Here is a 12,827-nt window from a genome sequence, read left to right on the forward strand (position 1 = left end):
GGATACATGGTCCCGAACTTTGCTAACGCTGAAACACTGGCAGCGCTTTTTTTTTGCCAGAATCATCAGGACTACAAATTGCACGCTTTATATGCCTCCCGGTTCCAATATCATGTCATGATTTTTGTAACTTGGCAGTTCCACAGTTGGCTTTTCTCCATACTGAATATAACACGAATCTGATATGCCGCGTGACCTAAACAGGCAAGATGAAACATGCTTGCACCGCATCAGACTGAACGTCGCATACACCAACTACTTCAGGAGCAAGATTAAGCTGTCGGACTCACCAATGTGCGTCCAATGCAACGTCCAAGAAGATCTACATCATGTTCTTTGTGAATGCAAGCGATACGCATCAGAGAGACAGTCTCAGAAGGCAGCCTTGCATCTTCAACGGGAATCGTGCTTAGAGTTGCGACATGTTCTGGGCCCATGGCAAAGCAGCACCTGTGCGCTACGTGCCACGAAAGCGCTGTTGAATTTCTTGCGGGCCACGAGCCTGAACGAAACTTTGTAAACTTGTATGACTGTATGTGTTATGTGGTTATCACTGTATATATCATAATCGTCACCCAGCACCTGGAGTAGCATGTCAGGCGAACAGCCAGGCAAACATCTCGAGCTTCATTAAAATGTTTATCTCTCTCTCTGAAAGGCAAAGACAGAGATGAGAAAGGATGTTGTCACGTGGTCGTTACGTTGACGAAGGCAGCAGTTGGCGTGTTCAAGATGAAACTTTTTATGTGGGCCAACTGGTGTCCAGAAAATGAAAATACAACGTACATGCGATTCACGCTGTAAACTGACAGCGGCGTGAACAGTCATCGGCCGTCGAGTGATCTGATCATCGGCGGAGCGCGTCGTCTTTCATTAAGCTGTCATCGAACCTTCCAGCGTTATCGCTGGTGTTCGCGTAAGCTCTCGAACAAACTTGACTATTCGCCTCCTGCGCGTAATCTTAAGAGAATAATCTGAAATAATCGCGAACCTTCTCAAGCATTGCAGCGTGGTGTGCGCCGAGCGTTGCTAACAGTTTTTGTGGCTGAAACACGAATACATAAAAATAAAGTTTCTAAACGCGCGTGGCATTATGCAATATCACAAGCTAAGGATTTTCAGCATGTGGAGATAGCGAACTTACTGAAGCCATGACTAATGGCGCAGCCACAGAGTGACTCAGAGCGCACGGTAAACAGTGCAAGTCACGCAAGGGCGCGGTATTCTATCGCACAGGCGCAGCAAGTGCTCCAGATCCTACTAACCTGAAAAGCATTTTCTCCGGCTTTTAGTCATGGTGATGCATTTTGTGTTGACTAATAAAGACAAGAAAAATTTGATATTTGTGATCTGGTTTTATTTTTTTCTCTACATTTAACAGTAGAACGAAGCAAAAGCAAAAGGCTACACGGCCTGACGATGGCTCTTGCTCCGAAATACAGTCTCGCACAGACATGTTATACGCTTGCTGTGTTGCCGTGGAGCGCCTTATGACACCACCAACAAGCCAAGATATGCACACACTGCAGACGCCTATGGATATACCAAGGAGGTTTGGGATATACCGTCTTTATTTGCATGATGAGCTCCGTGCGTGCGCGAAGCCATTAAGATTGTTCACCGGCAAGGGCCATCTGTTTCTGCGCCTATGCCATGCCGTAGAAGATCCGACAGCAGCGTGTGTTCGTACACAGCTACAAACGTGGCTTTCTAGCAGTGAATGCGATTTGTTCTTGTTCGTTGAATTAGTTTTTGTATTTTTTTTTGCTATTGACTGCTTGCATGGCACAACGTTTCTCTTCCGCCTAAGTGCTCGCGTCGTTTGTGAGCCGTGCATGTCTACAAAGAAAGCGAAGAGTGAAACAGTGGCAGGAAGAAAACAGGCCTCATAGGAGGAAATTATTGATGCGCTAGAACAAAGATAGGTCGATTGAAGTGAAACGGTAATGCCGAACCTGCATTGCTTGCAATCGAAAGGGCGGAGTGAGATAAACATGTGCTTGCCTGTGCGTGGCGTCGGGCGTGCAGGTTCCCGTCTAAAGAGGGCGATACAGTTGCACAGCATATTGCCGGAAAAAGAAACTGGAGAGTCAACATGCTGCATGATAAGAATAACGTGCGCAAGGTATGAAACTAACGGCAACTATAACTGCGTGCCATGAGCGCGCATCGACACCGTTACGAAAAAGGAATAACGTAAATGTTTGCTGCCTTCCACGCTCGAGTGCACGCCGGATACACATGATTCTACGGGCGTCCGCAAAAGCAGCAGCAGCAGCAGCAGCAGTGAAATATACGCTTCGCCGGAGTGCTCGACTATTCTGCGTCGTTTTGCCTCGATGGTCGCTCTCCGCATCAAACAGCGTCAGCTCCAGTCGAATGGTGGGAGTGCGCAGAGAAGGAGAACTCCGAATACGATACGCGTGTGACTGCTTAAGAGAAGAAACGCGCCTGCTATGCGCGCCGCAGCGCGCATCTGAAAATTAAAGGTGACGCTGCGAGAAGGGTTCATTCGCGAAGCTCCGAGCTGCCTTTTTTCAGCCGGCTATACTGGAAGCACGGTTAATTCAACGACCGCTTCTTTATACTAAGTTCTTTATGAACTTAAACATCGCAACACTTTACGTTTTCAAATGGCACTGTAATAGTCAACGCAGTAGTAGAAAGCTCCGGAATAATTTGGAGGCACTTACCTCGTTCTGGTCGAGGGTATCATACAGTGACGATGCCTTTATGCAGACCAACGTTTGCCAATTACAAAACAAAGCAAAACAAAAACTTCAAGGCTTACGTGTGCAATGTTCTCCTTCTGTAAACGAGTTCGATTTCCTACCGCTTCCTAGCTCTAAACCGTGACATGACTGAACTCGGTGGAAGCCATAGTGACCACTTAGGCTCATTTGGAAAAGTAATATAGCTGCTTAAGTTTAGCGATTGATTAGCCGCGTGTTATAATCAACCGAAGATAAGGCGGTCGAACAGGTTGTCATTCTGCTATATAAAACATGCTTGCCAGGATTAGTGTTTAGGCCATACCATATGTTGTAACCGTCGTGAGATCAGTTACCATTTGATTTTACAATGAATTATTTTACTATTGGGTACTCGATCTCATCTGATTGGTTATTCTACTCTCCGATCGTCCTGTGATTTTTTCGGAAGCCTGTTTTCAGGCTTATTATTCATGCCGTTGCAGAAAGCCTCCCCCTACCTTCTTTGCTTTTTATTGTTAAGCCAGGGTGAATACAAGAAGCCATGAATCACGGGTATATTCCTTTAGCAATGTCGTGCGTTTTGATGACCGATTACCTTCACCTGCTATGTTTTAACATACACGTGATAGGAGCTGCCACTCAGACAGGAAAATGGCCGAAGTAACATTAGCGCCAGCTTCTTCAATACTTCCCATCTGTGACACTTAATAGGTGACTTAGAGTGATGTGTCACGATCGGTTGGCTGTCCGCTCGCTTTCATGTGTGCAGTTTTAATACACTTAAGTTCAACCTCAGCCAGTTTCTTTAACGCAAAGCGCATCTGCTGAACTGGTAGATCAAGTCGAACCGTAGACCTCAATGAGTATGCGGTTGTCGTACATCTCGAGTGGTTAATAGAGTTCTCTTTGCTTCAAAGATAGTGGCGAATGATCAGACTTCTTCGTAACTACATGAATACATGAGGCTATCATTGGAGCTGAGGCTCCGAAAAGCACACCAATGCAAAAGCAGAGACAACCTTTCGTTCACAATGGAAGGGTATCAATTCGATAAATGCTGGTGAGCGGAGGTGAAATTGCAGCTAGACAAAGTACGTGCTAGCAGAGAAGCTAAGCGACCTTCATTGCAAGAATATTGAAAAAGCTAGCAAAAGATGGCAAAAGATGGCCAGAGACAGTCGTCAGCAACGTGCTTTGAATTCATAATGTCGTCGGAGTTGGAAATTGGCTTTAAATTTAGGTGCTAAAAGAGGGAGAATATGCCCTTGTGTTTTTTTTTCCTGTGCATGAATATTTGCATGTTTATGATGTTGAGGGACTGCCATGCAGGCATCACAGGAACAACGGGGCACAAATATTCGACGTATGCTCTCCATATTTTTCTTCCTCAGAATTTCATCATCTGCGAAATTCTTAGCACAGATGCACCGTGGGCTACATGAAATGTCGTGGTCAATTACGACAGTAAGTAACGAATGCCTGTTAAGACAAAAAGTTAGGATAAAAATCACCAAGAAGAAAACAGCATTCGATGACAAAGGCTTCCGTGTAAGGGCTGCTGACGCGTACTCTTCTTGTGGCCGAGTCCTTGAACTCACAGTAGGTTTACATCATAATTTCTTCCTATTGAATCAATGCATGCACCTCAGGGGGAGTCGCTCGAAAGTTCCACAGGCAGCTTCTGCTATTTTTTATTCATAGACCAAATTTCCGCGGTAAACATTTAGCAAGCCTGGCGAATGTGATGTACAAGTAAGGCTAACAAGTGACCTGACTAGATGCAACTGCAGGTGTATTCTTCAAAGATGAAATCATTCTGCGCAGTGAGACGCTGTTTATTGGAATAGTGGCTTTAGCGTTGCCATATCTATGATCTTCATGCGAATACCAACGAATGAGGTTATCATAACTTCATGAGATACATTGGCTCGTGAACCTCTGACACCAACAAAAAACTATAATAGCCGCTTGTACGTGTTCACTTCTTGAACACGTACAAGCTTGTACACGGGACCTGCGCATGCCGCCTTCAATGCATCTCGGATCTCCTCTCGGACATATTATTCGGGGTTCATCAGACTATAAGTTCGCATCGAAGTACCGATATGGTGCCACTGACAGACTCCCCTCTTACGTCATTCACTTTCAAAGCTGAATGGCGGGTTTTCGAGCCTCAACTACTCTCCCGACAGGGCTCTTTGTTCTTCTTTTCCTCAGATGTTCAAGGACTTCAGCAGCATGCAAAGGAGGACGTCTCCAGAAGAGCTTTTTCGTGCAGCAGATGTCAGTGACGAACGCAAATACACTGTATAAAAGATCTCGTGCACGAAAAGTACTTCAACTGAAAATGCTTCAGAGTACGTTGATTTTTTATGGCTCGCATGAAGTAGGGAAATCGTATGCGCGCTTTCTCCAAGAACTCTTTCAGGCGGAATCGCTCCTCGTTCTTAATAGCCAACTTCAGCCCGAATTCACTATAAAACCGCTGTCGAGGACAGCATCAGCCTGTGTGAAGTTCAGCGCACGGTCTCTGGAGGCAGTATGTTAAAGCGGCTCTAGCTCCGCTCTTGTGTCGCATGCACGCCTAATCTTTTTTCGAAGGAGTCGTAACAATGAGCTCTTCCATGGATTGAAAAGAAAGGCAGCAAAGTATGGTGAGAAAATGTCAAAAAAAGTGAAAGAATGGTGCTCCAAAGAAAGAAAACTTGAGGAGAAAGAAGGGTTGTCCCCCAGTGTTGAAGCCCTCCAGAGCTTCCCTGATAAATGATCGGCCAGAATAGATAGGCCTGTGCAGCACCCAGTGTGGGAAAAAAAGAAGAGAGAAGACAGGAGCCAAAACAATGCAAAAGCCAATTTCTGCGGCATGGACGTGTGAGGAAGAGAATTAAACTATTATAACACTTACAACGTAAGAACAAAAGGTGCTTTCTCTTGAAAAGCAGCGTAGAGCAATCGAATGGTGGAGGCTCAAAAAGAAAAAAGAACAGATGCAGAGGAAGAAATAAGGCACGTGGAACGAATAGAGCTTGGCCAGAAAACATACGCTTAAAGGAGTCTCATGAAAGTAAACATGCGCTGGGTAGAGAAAAGACCAATGGAGCCGCGGGGCAGGAAAAACATTTCTTAGGGAAACGACACCCTTGCCTCCTCTCTTGCAGCTCCTGAAGCCTACTCTCCTCACCAAATTCCTGTTACTGGGTATTTATAGCAGCCGCAGTGGTGGTTCCTTCGGCCAGTGGATGGAAGAGAGACCTGATCATAGTACGACAGCACAAGCTATCTTCCAGGAAACGCTCGACTTGTCCGAGGAAAAGCCCACGCAGAACGTTGGTGGCCTCCCCTTGTAGGTGGGAAGTAAGGAGATATAAGGTCGATAAATAACTCCCAAGACCAGCATCCTGCTTGAAAAAACAGAGAGCAGTTTGCCTTTAGGCCGTGACCCCAATCGCTTATTCTAGTACGCGATATTGTGGCAGATATTTTGTTCAACTGCGTATTTTAAAACGAAGCTTTCGTCGCCTGTTCCTCCAAATTCTGCGGCTGTTGGTGGCTGTGTTGAGCAGTTGGTGGGCACTGGACATAGTGAAAAAATTGGGGGACGCTTAAGCTTCGCATTTAAGAGTTGAACGCGATAGCAATATCCTGCCCCTAGTGCGCACTTCGAACACTACGAGTGTTTAGCAGAATGCGCGCAATAAGGTGTGTGCCTTATGTAATGGGTAGCATGCTTTAAACTAGGAGCAATTATGCGCGAGAACCTTTTTCGAAGCTGCTATGCACCCACTACGGGGTAGTAATGAATACGCGCAGTAATGTGCGTGCCTTTTTTAATGGGTGGCTGTCTTTAAACCAACAAGTCGTTATGATATTGACGTGGTGTGACGCCCGATGGCAATGTACGCTTGTACCACGCAATATTACTGCGATATTACATCTCGTACTGTGACACCTGTATACAGGACGCGTATTTTCGGGAAGCATGAAAGTTACTTTCAGTGCAGCTCCAAGCAGAGGCGTGGCTGTGTGGTAGAACACCTGCTTGCCACGCAGACGGCCTGGGTTCGATTCTCACTCAAACCCGACATTTTTATTATTTATTTTATTTGCAGCTTTTTCGATTTTCCGGTCACGGACAAGATGATGATTTTTCGCTCACAACCAACGGTGCCGACGCCGACGGCGGAATTTCTGCGATACGAGCTCTTTAACGCTATCGCGTTAAAATACGCACAGGACATAGTAGGAACGAGCTTTGCCCGGATAATCAGGCGACTCAAGTGCCATAGTGTTTCTCACAATAATACCTAGAGGGAAATCTGGCGCCACCGTCTGTGCGATATAGTAGTTTTAAATAAGCTGAGGAATGCCTTTAGACTCTGTGCACTTATAGATCGCTAGAGCAAACACACGTTATACGCACCTGCGCGTACAAAAACTGGTTTTTACCTGAAAGAAGCTTGCTACCGTGTCGCCCACTCGCATACATCATCATTGTAACTGCCGTTCTTGAGACGATGAAAGCGCAGAAAACCATACTGTTATTAGGACCACCGTTACGTACCAACAAAACAAGCGATCCCACAAACTTGCATATTCTCATTGGTAATAAGAGCGTGTGAGACGCTTATCCGCTATTCCCTCAACGTACGATTTACCTCCCTCGCAGCATATTCAACGCCCTCGGTCTATTTAAATTTATAAGGTAATAATGACAGAGAAAAAAAAGCATATCCTACCGCCTTACGAATTGCAGCGAAAAGGGAGAGAGAGAGAGAGAAAAGGATAAAAGAAAGGCATAAAGGTTAACCAAGGCTGAGCCTGATTGGCGAAAATATTTTTTAAAAAAAAGGTAAGGTCTTCGGTTGAGCATTCCGAAAGCACACACATACACTCACAAAAAAAAAAAAAAGAAAATGGGCAGTAGCGTCACAGAGTTTCCTAAAATTAACTAGAGGGAACTTTGGTGCTGCGATCGTTCAGCCACCATGGGAATGATGGGTAGTACACGGATTTGCCTAGTCTTTGTACTTGCGGGCTTCGAACGCACTTGTGGCTTTGTTTATTGCTGTGTTTTGGTTTTCTTTCAGATAAAAGAATGGATCGTTGTGAACTTCGTTCACGATAAACGGCAGCGCACACCGGGTTAAGACAGATACACAAAACACGAAAAAAAGGACGACACAAGCGCTGAACTTCAACTGATCTTTATTGACCACCACAGTTGCTTAAATAGCATCTTGTTGCGCATGGGTGTAGCGTCTGGCAGAGCAAGTTCAATAGACAATCCCAAGAGCAACCAAACCCAGAAGCCGCGATCAAATCACAAAGCGAAAGCGAAAGGATACAAGATAAAAAACATTCAAAAAACCAACACCAAAAACCAAAGCACATCACGTGTTAATGCCTAAAAACTTCCGCTCTTTTGAAGATAGAGCAACCGATGGACAGCTAATGCAGTCTTCCCTCATTTCCACAAATTTCTGCCGCTTCTAAAATTTCACGTGCAATTTTGCCTTTTTCCCTACACAATGTGTCGTATATTCTATACCGCTGACGTGTGATAAGGTGTATAGGTTGGGCAAACGGGTAGATGCCTCAACACGAGGCTCACAGAGCACGGTTATCACTGCTCGAAGAAAGATGCAGGCCACCTTGCCATTCACTGCAGGGACTGCGGCTGCGCACCCATGTTGGGCAACACGAGGGTGGTGTGTAGGAAAAAAGGCAAAATTGCACGTGAAATTTTAGAAGCGGCGGAAATTTTGGAAGGGAGCGAAGACTGCATTAGCTGCCCATCGGTTGCTCTATCTTCAAAAGAGCGGAAGTTTTTAGGCATTAACACGTGATGTGCTTTGGTTTTTGGTGTTGGTTTTTGGAATTTTTTTTATCTTGTATCCTTTCGCTTTTGCTTTGTGATTTGATCGCTGCTTCTGGGTTTTGTTGCTCTTGGGATTGTCTATTGAACTTGCTCTGCCAGACACTACACCCATGCGCAACAAGATGCTATTTAAGCAACTGTGGTGGTCAATAAAGATCAGTTGAAGTTCAGCGCTTGTGTCGTCCTTTTTTTCGTGTTTTTTTTTTCGTGTTTTGTGTATCTGTCTTAAACCGGTGTGCGCTGCCGTTTATCGTGAACATGACCAACCAACTAGCCCACAAGTACGTTTTAAGCAAGTGAACTTCGTGACCAGATTTGAATTGGTGAGCCTAAAAAAGTTAAGTGGTGAAGTGGAACTGTTGAACGTTTGCTGAACTTCATCTTGCGACAAAGCGGATACAGGCGACGCCCAGCCAAACGGAGCCGAAAGTACGAAGTTTAGACAAATCCGTGTACTACCCATCATTCCCATGCTGGCTGAAGCGCCATGCGTTGCAGCTCCCATAGACACTAGCGCCAGAGTTCCCTCTAGTAAGTATTGTAGGAAACTCTATGAGTAGCGTATTCGTACACAGTTTGAAATATCAGTTGAACCCTCCTTTTCGGATTTAAATGCAAAGAAAAAAAAAGGAACAGGAATTGACCATAAAACGTTCTTGTTTGATTCCCGTTTTTCATGCGCGTCTGGTACTACTCCTTCCAAATTATCCTGCTTTTCAACGCTTCCATTGCGGATCGACACGCTTACAAAGGCGCTTATAAAGGACAAACTTCCGGCATTGAAACGTTTAAGTAAACGACTTGATTTTGAAAACGTCCCCGGGTTTGCGGCATCTTGATAACGGATGATTTAGAAAAGCTGCAATACCTAAGGAAAGAAAGAACAGGAAATGAAGAAAAGAAAATGAAAAAAATCATTCAAAATTTCGTCCTTTAGCCGGGGCTTCATTGTGGGACACGATTCGGCCAAGCGGAGAAATGCATGTGCACACGAACGCATCTTGAGAGGAAGAAGATGGTCGCAGCTGCTGCTTCTGCTGATGCAAAGTGTGCATTCAGCACAAGGTCGTAGAATCACAGAAAGCTAGGGCAAAGAAAGTAGAGGAGTGCAAATTTTTGTGTGAACGAGATGGCGAAGAGGGACATCAGAAGGTGTGAGCGCAGACCTTGCCTTGTGCTGTACATGTTTGAATAGAACGATCGCACTTTCAAACAGATAGGAAGGGATAAAGTTGAACATTGAGGTGTCTTGAAGTGTCACATTGATAAAAGAAAATCGTCGCTCGCTGACTTGCATATCCTAGTTTTTCGTTTTCTTTTTCTCCGTTCAGCGACAAAATAAACCGATTGAATGGGGAAATTTCGGAAATTGTAGAAAGAACCAAGAATGAAAAAAAAAGAGGAGGGTGGGGGTGGCACTGTGGAAAGCTCTCAAGGATAAGCCGGAACTGGCATCGCAAGATGTCGGCCTCACACGAAGACGTAACCTGCGTCTCGGTGGAACGCGGCACCGGTAATTCGTTTTCGGTAATCGCGTTTTAACGGCATTCACTCCACATGCAGAGAAGGTCTCTGGCTGTCTTCCACATTATGTGATAAACGGGCAAGAAGAAAAACAAACAAAGAAAACGCAAAGAGCGATAGGGTCAAGTTCCGCATCACGATTTTGTACTCGCTCTCTCCCATAGAAGCGCTTCAGTACGTTTGCCTCGATCACGAACTCTCCAAAGATAAAAGCGACCGTATTAATGTGCGGATAAATATCAGAAAGTGGAGATTAGATCTTAAAGTGGGGAGAAAACTTAAGATGAAGAAATTTCGCAGATCCCACGCCTTGTGGGAGTCGGTTTTATGCGAAGCAGTCGGCGAGTAATTGGCTGTGCTAGATTTTTTTCATTGGCTTGGAGCCAAGCGTTACGAGGCGGATCGAGCTGTTTTTGTAAGTGTAGTAGTTCTGTGCACGTCATGGTCTAACCAAGAACGTCGACTACACTTGCGTTTAAAGGGTAACTTATGGTCTGACGTAACGACAGCACACACGTTAGAGCGCAGACATCAGTATTATTGAAACGAAGAGCACTTTACGATGCGATGATGTGAATATCATAGCTAACTTTCTTTAGCGTATTCCTCCGGGGTCGAGCAACGCTTGAATATAGCTTGCTGAATCAAATGAATACAAATGGAATGTTCCTTAGTCTTCTGTAAAAGCGGAGCCAGCACTGGAGCAACAATTGACGTTAACCCTGTATCAAAGGAGTATATATGTAATGTTTATTGCTTTGTTATAAAATTAGATAAACAGAACTGAGAGCACAAGTGACGTTGCATCGACAATACGCCTGCGTAGGGTTTTTTCCAAAGCAGCTTCAAGACCTGGCAAGGCTCTGTCGTAGAATACCTGACTGCCACGCAGAACGCTTGGGTGCAATTCCTGCTGGGATCGTGACTTTTATTCTTTGCATTTGTCTGGTCAACGCTGCCGATGTCGGTTTTTCTTAACGCTGTCGCATTTATATGACCAATGTCTGTTCTCGGCGTTCCTGGGTATAGAAGCCGTCAATCACCTGTGGCGCATACCCACATACCGCGGGTATGTGCCACACGTGCATGGAGGAAAGGTTTTGACGACGTACGCGACAGGATTTTAACGTTATTCATGACATGACTAAACAGTCATATTCGTCTAGCCCTCTTGCACACCCATACTAATTTTCGTCTGCACCAAGTTAAGGAGGCGATCACTATAGATAGATAGATAGATAGATAGATAGATAGATAGATAGATAGATAGATAGATAGATAGATAGATAGATAGATAGATAGATTAGATGATAATAATAGATAGATAGATAGATAGATAGATAGATAGATAGATAGATAGATAGATAGATAGATAGATAGATAGATAGATAGATAGATAGATAGATAGATAGATAGATAGATAGATAGATAGATAGATAGATAGATAGATAGATAGATAGATAGATAGATAGATAGATAGATAGATAGATAGATAGATAGATAGATAGATAGATAGATAGATAGATAGATAGATAGAAACGCTCAAAGTGCCTTAGGTTCGCTAAAAAATCCGTCGCATTTAAAATGAAGTATTCATCAACTGAGATTCCTGCCCTGCTGTGATGTTAAGTACAAATATGTGAGGTTTTAGTAAGCCCATAGATGCAAATGGTATTCATGTAGACAAGCAGATCAGAATGAAACCATTATGCAGACGAACTCGTGGAAAAGGAAGGACCGCGCAAGTAGTTGGGCATTGGTACCATGGTGTGCATAGATGCGCCACGGTTTTAAAGAACGTGTATGGGAAGCTACGTCGTTTCTTCGAAAAATGAAATATATTACACATGGTGATTATTTTAGAACGACCGATCTCATTGGGCTGTAGCTTTGTTACGAAGAATCCAATTTTAATGCGGTTTTTGGCGAAACATTCAAGAAGGGTGGAAATTTAATGATCCATCCCGTTTTTTGATGTGCGACGCCGACAAAAAGAATAAATAAGTAATAACGAAAACCGCAAAATGCTACGCAAGGAGGGATGGCTTGCTCCTGAAAAACACGGTTAAAACCTCTGATTGCCATGCGGCATGCCAAACGTGACTAGTAGAGGTTTGTAAGGCTATAAAGGTTTAAAATCACTCGCCCTGACGCAGGTGTTGAAAATAACTACCCTCCTGGCGTAGGCATTCCCCAACTCGCCGCTCTATATTGGCTGCAACACTCCGCATTGTTTCGCCAGTGATGCATGTAATTGCCCTGGAAATGTTGGCATTTAATTCGTCTTGCGTCCGTGCTTTATCGCAATAGACCGAAGCCTTCAAAAAAAAAAACCTGATAAGAAACCTGGTGACGATACGTCTCATGACCTCGGAGGGCCCAAACCTGTGGAAATAATGCGGTCTCCCCAAAACAATCTCCTGATCAAATTCATATTTTCTTGGCGTTGCACATCAAAAATTGGGAGGAACCATGAAAGTTTCATCCTTCCTGAATGTTTTGCCGCAAACCGCATTGGAATTGGATACATTGTAACAAAACTACAGCCCAATGAAATAGGCCAGTTTTAAAAGAATAACGCGGTATCATGCACGGCGGGGCTCAAAGCATATTCTGGGTTCATAAGGCAGTGCTAAATTTCATGTTGAATTTTATCCGACATCTTAATGAGAAAAAAATACGAACTGTGTCCTTTTTTGCATAGAAGACGT

Source organism: Rhipicephalus sanguineus, chromosome 3 (genome assembly GCF_013339695.2).
Source record: "Rhipicephalus sanguineus isolate Rsan-2018 chromosome 3, BIME_Rsan_1.4, whole genome shotgun sequence".
Taxonomy (NCBI): Eukaryota; Metazoa; Arthropoda; class Arachnida; order Ixodida; family Ixodidae; genus Rhipicephalus; species Rhipicephalus sanguineus.